Raw genomic sequence first — 11,944 nt, forward strand, 5'->3', positions numbered from 1 at the left:
CATCCGAAACAACCTGCTAATAGAAACACGGCGTGTCTGATTCATCCCGTCACAGATGTGAGCGAATTGACGTTTCTCGAGAGTTACGAATACGATTGTCAGCATGCGCTTCACCGAGTTCGATATGCTTCCATTCCTCATGATTTATGGTGTCTGACCAAAATCGAAGAAGAAAAACCAGTTCCACTTGCTAAACCCTATGCTCATCTACCTTACCTGGTTCAATCATGGCTGGAATTTTATCATCAGAATCGTTCCACGGAACCAGAAATCAGGTACGGCAATCTGAAACTCTTTCAATTGGCTCTAACTTTGGCTCGACATAAAATATGCTTTTCGGCCGAAACGGTCGAAACCGAAGAAGAAGAAGGTATCATTGTACCAAGAAATTCATCGTCCCCGATCGTCATTCGCCTAAGTCAGGAAGCTCGAAAATTTCTCGATATTGTCCGGTTAAGAATTGAATTTATGGAACGACCAGTTTCCTCTCCATGTGTTCTGTTGTAAAGAGAAAAGAAAACGAAACAAATATCTGTAGATTGAGAAATGGTGATTCCCTTAGCTCAGCTAGGAACTCAACTCACAAGAAGTGCGAAAGTTATCCACTGATATACACAATTCTTGAAACGATGACGTCATCTTGAAATGTCTTGTGAATCGAGTCGGCTGGAAAAAATTTCTGAGAGCTTACAAAAAAAAAAAAAAAAAAAAAAAAAAAAAACTTTTTGTTAATTTTTATCATGTCTTTTAGACATGATAAAAATTAACTCTCTCTTCTTTTTGGCTGGGAAGGATGTCTCACCGTTTCGAAAAACAAACCGTGACTCATTCTTGCAATGATTGCCATGAGAAAAGATGAGTTATGATTTGTTTTTTTCAAACGGTGAGACATCCTTCCCAGACAAAAAGAAGAGAGAGTTAATTTTTATCATGTCTTAAGACATGTTTTTTTTTTTTTTTTTATCTACATAAATTTTTCTGGGCTCTCAGAAATTTTTCCTAGCCGACTCGATTGGCAAGACATCTCAAAATTCTTTCTAGAATGGACTCTCCCTTATCTATTTAATCATTTCAAGTTTTACTTCAGATCGCTCAGGAGGGTTGAAGAAGAAGCATTTCGTCACTTGGAGATCATATTGTATTCTTTTCCATTTCGGAATTGGTCAAGATTCGATTAGGAGCAGCAATCAAGTAATCATACATCTGATTACATCGTAGCAAATAATCGACCGTGATCCAATTGAGTTGAATATTCACAATCAACACTAAAAAATAGAGTATTTCAACGCGAGTTATTTCGTACGTCATATCTCCCCGTTGAGCGAACTGGTCAGCTATCTGATCTTTTTCCGTAATGATAGTAAAAAAGTTCAATGGATCCACGACCAATTCTGTATTCCATTGAATTGTAAATGGAAGTACGAGGTTTTGTTCACTCAAAAAATACAAATAGCCGTATTTCTCTTTTTCTCGAAACAGCGTTTGAATATAGTCTCGCACCGCTTCCCGTACTTCTGGATCGCGCACCAGTTCGAGCGTGACGAGGCTCGTGAAGGGGGGAAATTTATGAAATTTGATATATTGAGGTACCACGGTATTCAGTCGAGGACGATATTTATGATGAAGAAGGGGATCAATAGGAGTCTTTAAGGATTGAAGTGTAACGATATCCATCTTTTCTTATACGAATTTCCAAATAATAAGGCCGATGATGACAAGAACGATTCCTAACAAGATTGGTTTTAGGTACGGTATATTACCCAAAACATCCAAAATTCCACTCGTGATGGAACCCGTCACGTCTTGACTGAAATGCGTTAAAGCTTCTCCGATCGTGGGTCGACGGCATTTCAATTCTTGCGTCGGTGTACAATCGTGATATTGACAATCACATAATCGACAACACGTATCCTCTTTCTCGTTGTCGTACCCTTCACACGCATTCCATTGCTGAATAGGAAATCCCGTGCACGATTCGATCCCGTGAACAGGTTCGGGTTGACAACAACTCAATTCTATAAGTTTACAAACCATGTCCCCTCCGTTGTAGAGAAAACAGCCCGAATTGTCCCGAATGTATTGGTTGACATATTGAGAACCGAGCGCGACGGCCGTCACCCCTCCTGCGGTCAGAAGAGCTTTCTTACTAAACACTTTATCAAAAGCTTTTTGAAGGGGTTTATTCTTCGCGACGACTTTAGCGACCTCCCCTGCTCGTTTGACAGGAATGTCGAATCGTTTAAATTGTTCAGTGACTTTGCCTCCAGACTTGTTAAAAAATCGCATGTCTCTTGACCCTTGCCGGATTTTCAGAAACCAAGACAATGAACGAATCCAATTGTATTTTTAGTAATCGAAAAATTCCTTGTGGGTCGGACAATATTTCGGCGTTTCGGAATATTCTCTGCCTGAACCATCTTCGAAATCCTTATGTATTGCAAATTTATTATCATCGAATGGAATCGGAATCGCATACCAAGGTCGTTGGACCTTTCCTGATTGTGAAGGAAAATTTCTCGTTTCCGAAAAATACTGTCATTTTACCGACACGCGAGTTCCTGGATAAACATTTCCGACCCGATTTACACGACGTCCAGTTGGACGATCTCACGTTTAAACTCAACCCGTGCATCGAGCACTATATCAACCATCTGTATTCTCAAGACCCGACCGACTTGAAACGCAATAACGCCATGGATGTGTTTGATCGGCGTTTCCATTACGAACTGCTACGGAATTTAAGTGTTGGCAACACGAACGAAATTGGTTTAGGCGTGAACAATACCACGAAGATGCAAGAAGAAATGATGGTTCATTTCAAGAGCACGCTTCAGCAACGTCTTTGCGGTTTATACCACTATATTAATAATTCAAATGTAGCGACGCTCTTCGACAAGATAAAGGTATGCGACATGGCGAATGGAGGTCTTTTTGTCGACCCTAAAACGGAATTCTCTCCCTTTTACAATTTCCTGCTGGCGCATTGTTTATTCGATTTTCATAAGCTACCCAATTTAGACCTCGTTCCCGAAACCGTCATTTCGAATGTCGCGTACAAGAAAGGGGTTGGGTTTTATACGTTAGAAGATATTTGTCACCCTGAACCGATTGTTGTGATGGGAGAAGAAACAGGATCTTCGTATCTCTATCAATCTAAATGCATCACGTATCCCAAAGAAACGACTTTAAATAAACAATTGACGAGAAAGGATTTGCCCGATAATCTCATTATGAAAAATGCCATGCAGTTTTCTGATACGCGGTTCCTAACTTGCTAAATGCGAAAAAGTTTGGAGAAAAAAATTGATTTGGTTGGGGGGGTTAAAAAGTCAGTACAGAAAAATTTCTATTATGTAAAAAGGAAAAAAAAAACAAAATGGTAATATACCTTGACACAGAATCTGTTTTCATCATGTAGAAGCTTGTACACAGACCACAGCATTAAACGATCTGAAATGAAACTTGAATGGCTTAAATAGATAAGTGAGAACACATTCTTGAAAAAAAATGATGGTCTTGTTGATCGAGTCGGCTGGAAAAAATTTTGAGATCTAAAAAAAAAAAAAAAAAAAAAAAAAAAAAACCTTTTTGTTAATTTTTATCATGTCTTTAGACATGATAAAAATTAACAACCCCCTTCCCTTTTTGTCTGGGAATGTTGTCTCACACTTTCTAAAAATAGACCATAACTCATCCTTTCTAATGGCAATCATTCCAAGAATGAGTCACGGTTTATTTTTCGAAAGAGTGAGACAACATTCCCAGACAAAAAGGGGAGGGTAGTTAATTTTTATCATGTCTAAAGACATGATAAAAATTAACAAAAAGTTTTTTTTTTTTTTTTTTTTTTTTAACTTCTAATCCAGATCACGACGAGACCTGAGAGCGTACGGTTTATACGCAAATTTACTAAACTTCATAGAACTGGCAGAAACCTCACCTAAATAGACTGGATCCTCATTGCCTTTTACATCCTCAGCCTCCTTCTTAGGCTTCTCTTTCTTGAATGGTTTGCACAGATCTGGATTGTTCTTGCTTTTGTTGGGAACCTGGTCTAGATCCACCTTTTCAGTTTTGATTTTCTCTTTATCGAAGGTAGTGGAAATGGTTTCGTTAATAATATTTCTCGAAGAAGGTTCTAAAATATTTAACTGAAACACGGGTTTTTCGATCATATTCAGAGCATCTTCTTGAAAGAGAATCATATCTCTACAAATGCCTCCTACTCTACAATACAAAGCGTCCGTTTCGTAAAAGTACCGCGAATTAATTTTAATATTTAAAATACCAATAAACATATCGTTATTCACAAATTCTTGGTCCAGGGTTTCTTGAAACACGTTTAAAAGGGTCGTTCCATCAAACACTTTGGTTTTGCGTAAACACCATTGATTTTGAGACATCTGAGAATTCAGATCATTTCGTTGACTCATTTGCCGACACGCTTTACAGAGAGAAGGTCTACATTTTTCAATGAAGAACCGACATTGTTCTGAAATCAGCATTTGGGAATGATCGGCGGCCACGGCTTTGGTAATGTCCACCAGAGGAGGACAAAGTTTACATATGAAAGAATGGGCATTCAGATTCCTCTTATAATTAGTAGCGCTGAGAACCCAATACCCCGCTACGAGAATATTATAATGATGATTGAAATCTTTAATATTTTCAATCTGAATATAACCTTTTTCTACGGGATGCTGGAACGGGATCGCTTTAGCTTGAAAATCTTGAAACTGAGGATTGTTGGCTAATATATTTTTCCATTCCCGGCTCACGAGGTTTAACATTCTCGGGTTATTTTCAACGATTTCGTCAATCCCCGCTTTTAAAATCGGGTGCGCAAGAATACGATCGATTAACTCTGAATATTCCATAGTTCCCCTTTATTATTATTTTATGGACTTCTAAACATCTCGGTCTGTTTCCTCAATTCTTTCGCGTACCGGTCAATGATTTCAATCGTTTGATTCATGCAATAGGTTAAGAATTCATCTTTAATGTAGGCTGTATGCGACCCCTGCCAATCTAATCCTCCTGTCAGAGATTGTACGTCCCACTTAAATTAATCCACCACATGTATTGCAATAAAACATCGGTCCATTCTTTCACAGTCATATTGGATCGAATGCTTCGATCCACGAAATCCAATTTATTCAGCACGGATCTAATATATTCCTCCGACGAAAAAACGGTTTTTCCGTACACGACATCAAATCGTAATCGAAAATAGGACACGTATAATTGATAAAACAGGTCGCTGAGCATTTTGAAATCGGACGATACGGAGGGAGAAGGGGTTGGTTCGGTTTTAATGTGTTCCAATTCCTTTTGCAAGTGGGCTTTTTCATCCAGACATCGATCCAAAGCGTGTTTGGCATCTTGTAAATCCAATGACAGACCTCTTACATAGTCTTCGTCGACCGTCGATACGTGCTTTCGTTTATATTTCGAAGTATCGGACATTTCTACATCCTGCGGAGCTACGAGAGCTTTAGCCAGTTGGTTTTCTAAAGTTTGCTTTCGAGACCGAGACACTTCCAGTTGGTTTTGTAAATCTTTCACTTCCCGCTGTAATTCCTCCACTTGATCCGTAGGATACGTAATGGCCGGTACAGTAGTGGGTTCTTTCACTTCGGTAATGTGAGGACGTTCCTCCAACTGCCGTCGATATAGGTCTCGTTCCTGCTCGAAATATAAAATCACCGAATTCGCCAATTCTTCAATGGGATCCGGTATGTTCGGAAACTGGGCTCGAAGCGTGACAATTTGTTTATAAACGAGATCTTGAAATTGTCGATGCTCGTGAATCACGTTTTGGAGTTGATGGACAACAGCTTGCGGCCAATCTTCTCTTTGATCACTAGGGTCATTCTGAAGGATCGTTTTTAGGAACGTGGTCAATTTCGTCTTGGCGTAGAGGAGGTACTCATTACATTTCGTATAATTACTTTCGACTTGATCGAGTTTCTGTTTCAATTCGAAAAGTTGTTATTTGGTTTTACGGAGCTCGACTTCACAATCGTTGCGATTCTCGACCTGTCGAGCCCATTCGATCATGCTCGACGCCAAATTATCGAATTGAACAACCGGTATTTCGGGAAAATGACCTTTCAGTTGCGCCAATTGCGTTTCGAGGGTCCTCTCTAGATTTTCTTTGAAATGGAATACTTTTTCGAGTTCCGCGAGAATCTGATCGTAATCCGTGGCCCCAAAATACGCATTCCATGTAGTCCGTATCAGAGTTACCAAATTCGTTTTCAGGACCTCCAGTTTCTTTTCCAAAGCGACGCGTTGCCGTTTTTCATGTTTCTGCTGTAATTTTTTATGTTCTTGGCTACGATCCCGATGGAGTTGAGCTTGGATTTGTTGTAGGACCTCCTTCGCTTCGTTCTGGTTCTCAATCGATTGTTGAAGATCGTGCAGTCGTTGCAAGAGGGTCGTGTCTTCCATCATGCTTTTAGAGGAAGAGGAGACTGTGAAGAACGGTATGAGCTAAATTGTCGGGCGTTAGCGATTGATTTAAAGCATTCCCGAGAAGTGTTAATTGGTTCAAAAGCTGGGTTTGCCAATTTTGTAAATACTGGATATACGTTTGAATTTGCTGGAAGAAAAACGTTTTCCAATCTTGGTTCTCACCTAAAGGTTTCCAAAATGAGGGGGGAAGGATCGTCTGTAAAAACGTCATAAACTGCGTTTCGTGGAACTCCTTCATTTGTTTAGCCATTTCGTCTCGAAGAATCGTCTCGATATGAGGATTTCTCTTTTGCAGCGTGTCAAGAACGCGTTGAATACCTTCCTGGAAATGTGTTTCGGACTCGATTTTCCATTTTTGCAGGAGGTCGGTTCGTTCTTTCTGACCCTGCTCCAACTGCTTTTCCAACATCCGTTTTTCGTTTTGACAAAGGGTCAATTGTCCTTTCAGTTCCTCGTTCAATTGCTGGACGTGCTGTTTTTGTTCCGATTGATACGATGTTAAAAACTGGTCGAGGGTTTCTTGTAATTGCTCTAATTTAGATCGCGACGACTCGATCATGAGCTGCTGAGAAGGAGGCGATTCGAGCGGTAAAGTTTCAATGACCGTAGTCGTAGAAGAAGGAGGAAGTTTCAGTTGCTCGATCGTTTCTTGTAAAGCCATTTGCAAAGGGCGGATTAAACTTTCCGTTCGTTGCATCCATTCTTCAAGTCCCGTTTCTTAGCGTTGGTGGAGCATTTGCGATTCGTTCATCAAACGGTTTGGAAACTCGATATTATTATTATTATTATTCAATTGTTGTTGTTGTTGTTGTTGTTGTTCTACTATTTGCCTCTGCCATTGTATTTTTTCAGACTCGTGCGTTCGAATTTGTGTCTGTAAGGTTTCGTGATCTCGTTTCAATTGCTCCCACTGAGTTTGTAAGGTTTCGTGATTCCGTTTCAGCTGCTCCAACTCAGTCTGCAGGGTTTCTTTCTCCCATGTAAGGCGTTCCAATTGTCGTTGCAAATCCACGACTGAATGCTCTTTTCCGAATCGAGAGGTATTCACATATTGTTCTTTTTCCGCTAGAAAATAACGCATTTCGTTCCGGTGCTCTTGTTGGAGCGTCTCGATTTGTTTCTCGAAAGCTTTCCGATCTGCCTCCAATTGAGTTTCCAAAGAAGCGATTTTGTTTTCCAGGTCCTGCGATTCCATCGGAACAATCTCTTCCAAATGCAAGCCCGAAATGCGAAACAAGAAATCGATGATGCTCGAACTCTTTTTATACAGTTGAGGATAGAGATGGAGTAAAGGTCGACTCAGGAGAAAAGCATCGATCACTTCGTCTCGAAGATTTTGTTTGAGACCATCGACAACATTTAAAGATATAAAAGTGGGGTCGGACTGGTATTGAATAAGACATCGAACCAGTTCTCGTAACATTCTTTTCTTTTTGCTTTTTTTAAATCATTAAAAGGTAGGCTACTTTGTTCAAATCGAGCAACATATATTGATATTTTTCTTCGGAGCGGGACGATAACCAAATCATGACTTCTTTCAAGTAGCGACGATTCTTTCTAAAGTGGGAAACGTATATTTTAAATCCTTCTCGGGTCCATAATTCATTATTTCGGTAAAACGGTAGCCAATAATTACATTGTTCACGATTCACGTCGAGGAACGTTTCATGATGGAATGACGCAATCATGGGCGAAACATACATCACTAAAGACATATTCAAAACGACAAACCAAACACCGGTTAATTTCGTGTCATCAAAAGTAATTTCACAAGTATAAAAGTCCGATGGAATAGAATCCGTATGCAGGTATGGTGGAAGGGAGCGTTTCCACAATTTATGAAGTTTGGCAGCCAATTGAGCACTCGCAGCTTGTCCCGTTAAATGTATGAAGGGGAGGATGAGCATGGGATGTAAATAGTGATACCAGTTGGACCACGATTCCCAGACGTGCGTATTTCGTTTGAAAAATCGGAGGCGCATGCAATGCTCTAACTGGAAAGGTTCTCTTTTTATGTAGGTCATCGTCAGATCGCTTAAGGCGCGAAAAGCCATATTGCGAGGAAGTACTTTCCAGAACAAGGAAAACGGATTGATGGTCGAACAAACAAATAATGTATTATTTTCATAAGAGACCTTGCTAAAATCTCGAGAGGGAAATAAACTTTGTAAAAACTGATCGGTCGTATCTCTAGAGACGTTAATCCAACGAGGATCCTCTTTTGTTCCATGCACGCAAAAGACTAAAGACCCATGAGGAAACGGATAGTCTTTGTCTAAATTTTCTCCTTGGAAAATGAGTCGAATTTCACTGACCACGAGAATACAAGGTGCTCGAACGAGACCCGGGCTAAAATGCTTCAAAGTATCGACATGGAAGATGGGTAGTTTGAAACGAACAGCTGTAAAATAATATTGTCTATAGACATTTCCATACGCTTCCACATAATCCGAAACATTGTAGTACTTTTCATTATCCATGACAGAGCTTACTTTATCTCGCCTTCTTCCTCGAAAGGAATAAGTCTACAGAACCAACTTACACGCTTTATATATACATGAGAGATGACGTCATTCAAGGACATAAACAAGGACGTTTATGTCTAGAAAAGTAAAAGCTGGCTGGGAAAAATTTCTCAGATAATCTGAAATGTATATTTAAAAAAAAAAAAAACTTTTTGTTAATTTTTATCATGTCTTTTAGACATGATAAAAATTAACTGTCCCCTCTTTTTGTCAGGGAAGGATGTCTCACTCTCTAAAAAATATACCTTGACCCATTCTTTTATTGGAGTTCTATTTTTAGAAAGAATGAGTCATGTTCTATTTTCCGAAAGTGTGAGACAACATTCCCAGACAAAAGGGGAAAAGGGGAAGGTAGTTAATTTTTATCATGTCTAAAGACATGATAAAAATTAACAAAAAGTTTTTTTTTTTTTTTTTTTTTTAGAATTTTTTTTTTGAGCTCTGGCTAGAAAGAACTCTGGTTTATCTATTTAAGACGTGCGAAACGAATTTCACTTTAAATCATTCTGTGCCGTGAATTCAACAGTATATAGGAACAGACTTTATGAAGGTAAAAGTGCTCAGTTTATTTATTCTTTAGAGGAGCACGTGGAGATTTTATAGGATATTTACTTACAAAGCATTGCTTGTATTTTTTTAAGAAATATTAATCAAGTTAAAGATATATAATCATGTCGCAGAGCCTCCATTATTTAACAAGGATTAATTCGGTTGGAGATGCGCCCAACGATGCTTACATTTTCTACCAGATGTCGGGAGGAATCTTTTACTGTAACCGAAAAGACTACGCACAATTTTCTCGATTTTATACTCGAACGTCTGCGGAAAATCTTTTTTTAACGATGGATCTTTGCTCGACGACCCATCATTCCCTTATCCTAGATATTGATATTAAAACCGAATGCGATGCATCCCTTCCTTCATCTATGCTCTACGATTATGTAGATTCTGTTATTCTCTCAACCTTAAAATTTTACTTTTTATCCCTTAAGCATTTTACTTTTATTGTGGCTGTTTGTCCAGGAGGTGGTATTCATGTCCATTTGCCGGAAGTTTCGATCGCTCATGATGATTATATTCAATTCTGCAGCCAACTTCAACCCCGGTTCTATCACGAAACATCTGAATTTATTTTCCAGTTGGACGTTTTAGCGAATGCGACGCTTGTGAATTCGTCCAAGCCCTATACGAATAAATACGAATCCATGCTGATTATTTATGTAGACGAACAAACCACCTGGCGTTTAGATTTGACCAATCCCAATGCTTTCAGCATGCGATTGTTAGGCATTCAATCAAAATTTAAACGTCGCAAGGATAATACCAATTCCTTTTTTCGTAAACTGCTCCACCTCCAGCCAATGGATATTCAAAAACAACTTTATGAATATATGATGCCTGTGGTGACACTGTACGATCCTTTGTATCGAGTGTCGTATCCCACGCTTATTAGCAAAGATGAGGAAGCTGGACCCGACGATGAAAAAGTGGCTACATTTGTGTATAAACTAAAAACCCCGATGTATATTTACAAAGGGAAGGATTTTGGAACCGAAGGTCATCATTGGTTAAAAACGTTTTACTTTATCAAGTTTAACGGGTTTGTGATTTCAGACTTTGAATCTAATAACCGGGCTCTAAAACGATGGTACCGGGAAAGTCAAAATTCTATCGTCATCGAAAACGATGTATTCCAGACGGTGAATCAAGCTCTCAAGTTAGACAATCCTAGTTTGCATTCCGATCCCAATCCCCTTCGTACGATTATGCAGTACAATCAAGGTTACTATTTTTTACCTGTCTTTTGTGCCTTGTGTCAACATTTACGAATGTCCTCCCATACACTCGCATCCCATTTGCGTACGATATTAGAATCTCACGAACTCATAGATTCTGTGGAAAAAATCAACAGTAAAATTATAGATATCATTTCCCAAGATTTTACTCTCGACACGATCCTCTTTTGTGGTTCGAATCTCAATCCTAAAATTTACAAATTTAAAGATAAACTGGAAGCTATTATCAAAACCATGAAAGGCGTTATTTTATATTCGGTGTCTGGAGATCAGCTCGTGGAACAAATTCATCGAATTCAAGAGCGATATTTTCCGATTCTCGTCATTACCATGCACAATTCCTGTAAGAAACCTCAACGCTATATGTGGAATAATATCCACGAGTACTGGCAAGAAGTGCCCCACCAGATAGAAATTCTAAACCTGATGAATGCCATCTGGTCCTCCATTCAGGCCTATGCTCGGAATCAGTTTGCCGATAAAACTAAAAACATGTGTCCTTTCACAGACATTATGAAACAGGTCAACATTAATTATGTGGTCTCGTCCATTCTGAGTCGAACCAACATTGATCGTAAAATCATTCAAATGGATCGACATAAATGGCATATTCGAACCCACGATGGGGTTCTGAATCTCTTGACGGGTCATGTAGGAGGGACGGTTCCGGAATTTTACCTATCGGATCGACGTTTGGGCATCAATTTTAGTCGACACGAGTTGATACAATTTCGTCACGATCCGGATTTGATAGCCATCTATCGTTTATTAACCGACCGGAAATTTTTTCTACAATACCTGAAAAGCTGTTTTCTCGACCTCACGGACGATTTACTGGATACGCTGCGGGAAAAAGTGCGCGAGTTTCATGACAAACTAGAAACCAACCCGCTCATTCAAAGCATGCTTCATTTTTATGTGCACATGTGTAAATATACGTGTTTCGAATACGATCTGTTCATGTACCTTTTAGATGTCCTGGCCAGTCTTCTCATTGCGACCAATTACGGTCGCAAATTTTTTATTTTGAAAGGCAACACGCGCAATGGAAAAAGTAAATTCTTTCAAATGATCTCGAAGGTCTTTGGAGGCTATAGTCATGGTATTCGAGCCGTCAATTTACAAACGACGAGTGGTCAAGGACTA

This window comes from Stegodyphus dumicola, chromosome 3, assembly GCF_044657685.1.
Source record: "Stegodyphus dumicola isolate Sdum_Otavi_A_Nest chromosome 3, ASM4465768v1".
Classification (NCBI taxonomy): Eukaryota; Metazoa; Arthropoda; class Arachnida; order Araneae; family Eresidae; genus Stegodyphus; species Stegodyphus dumicola.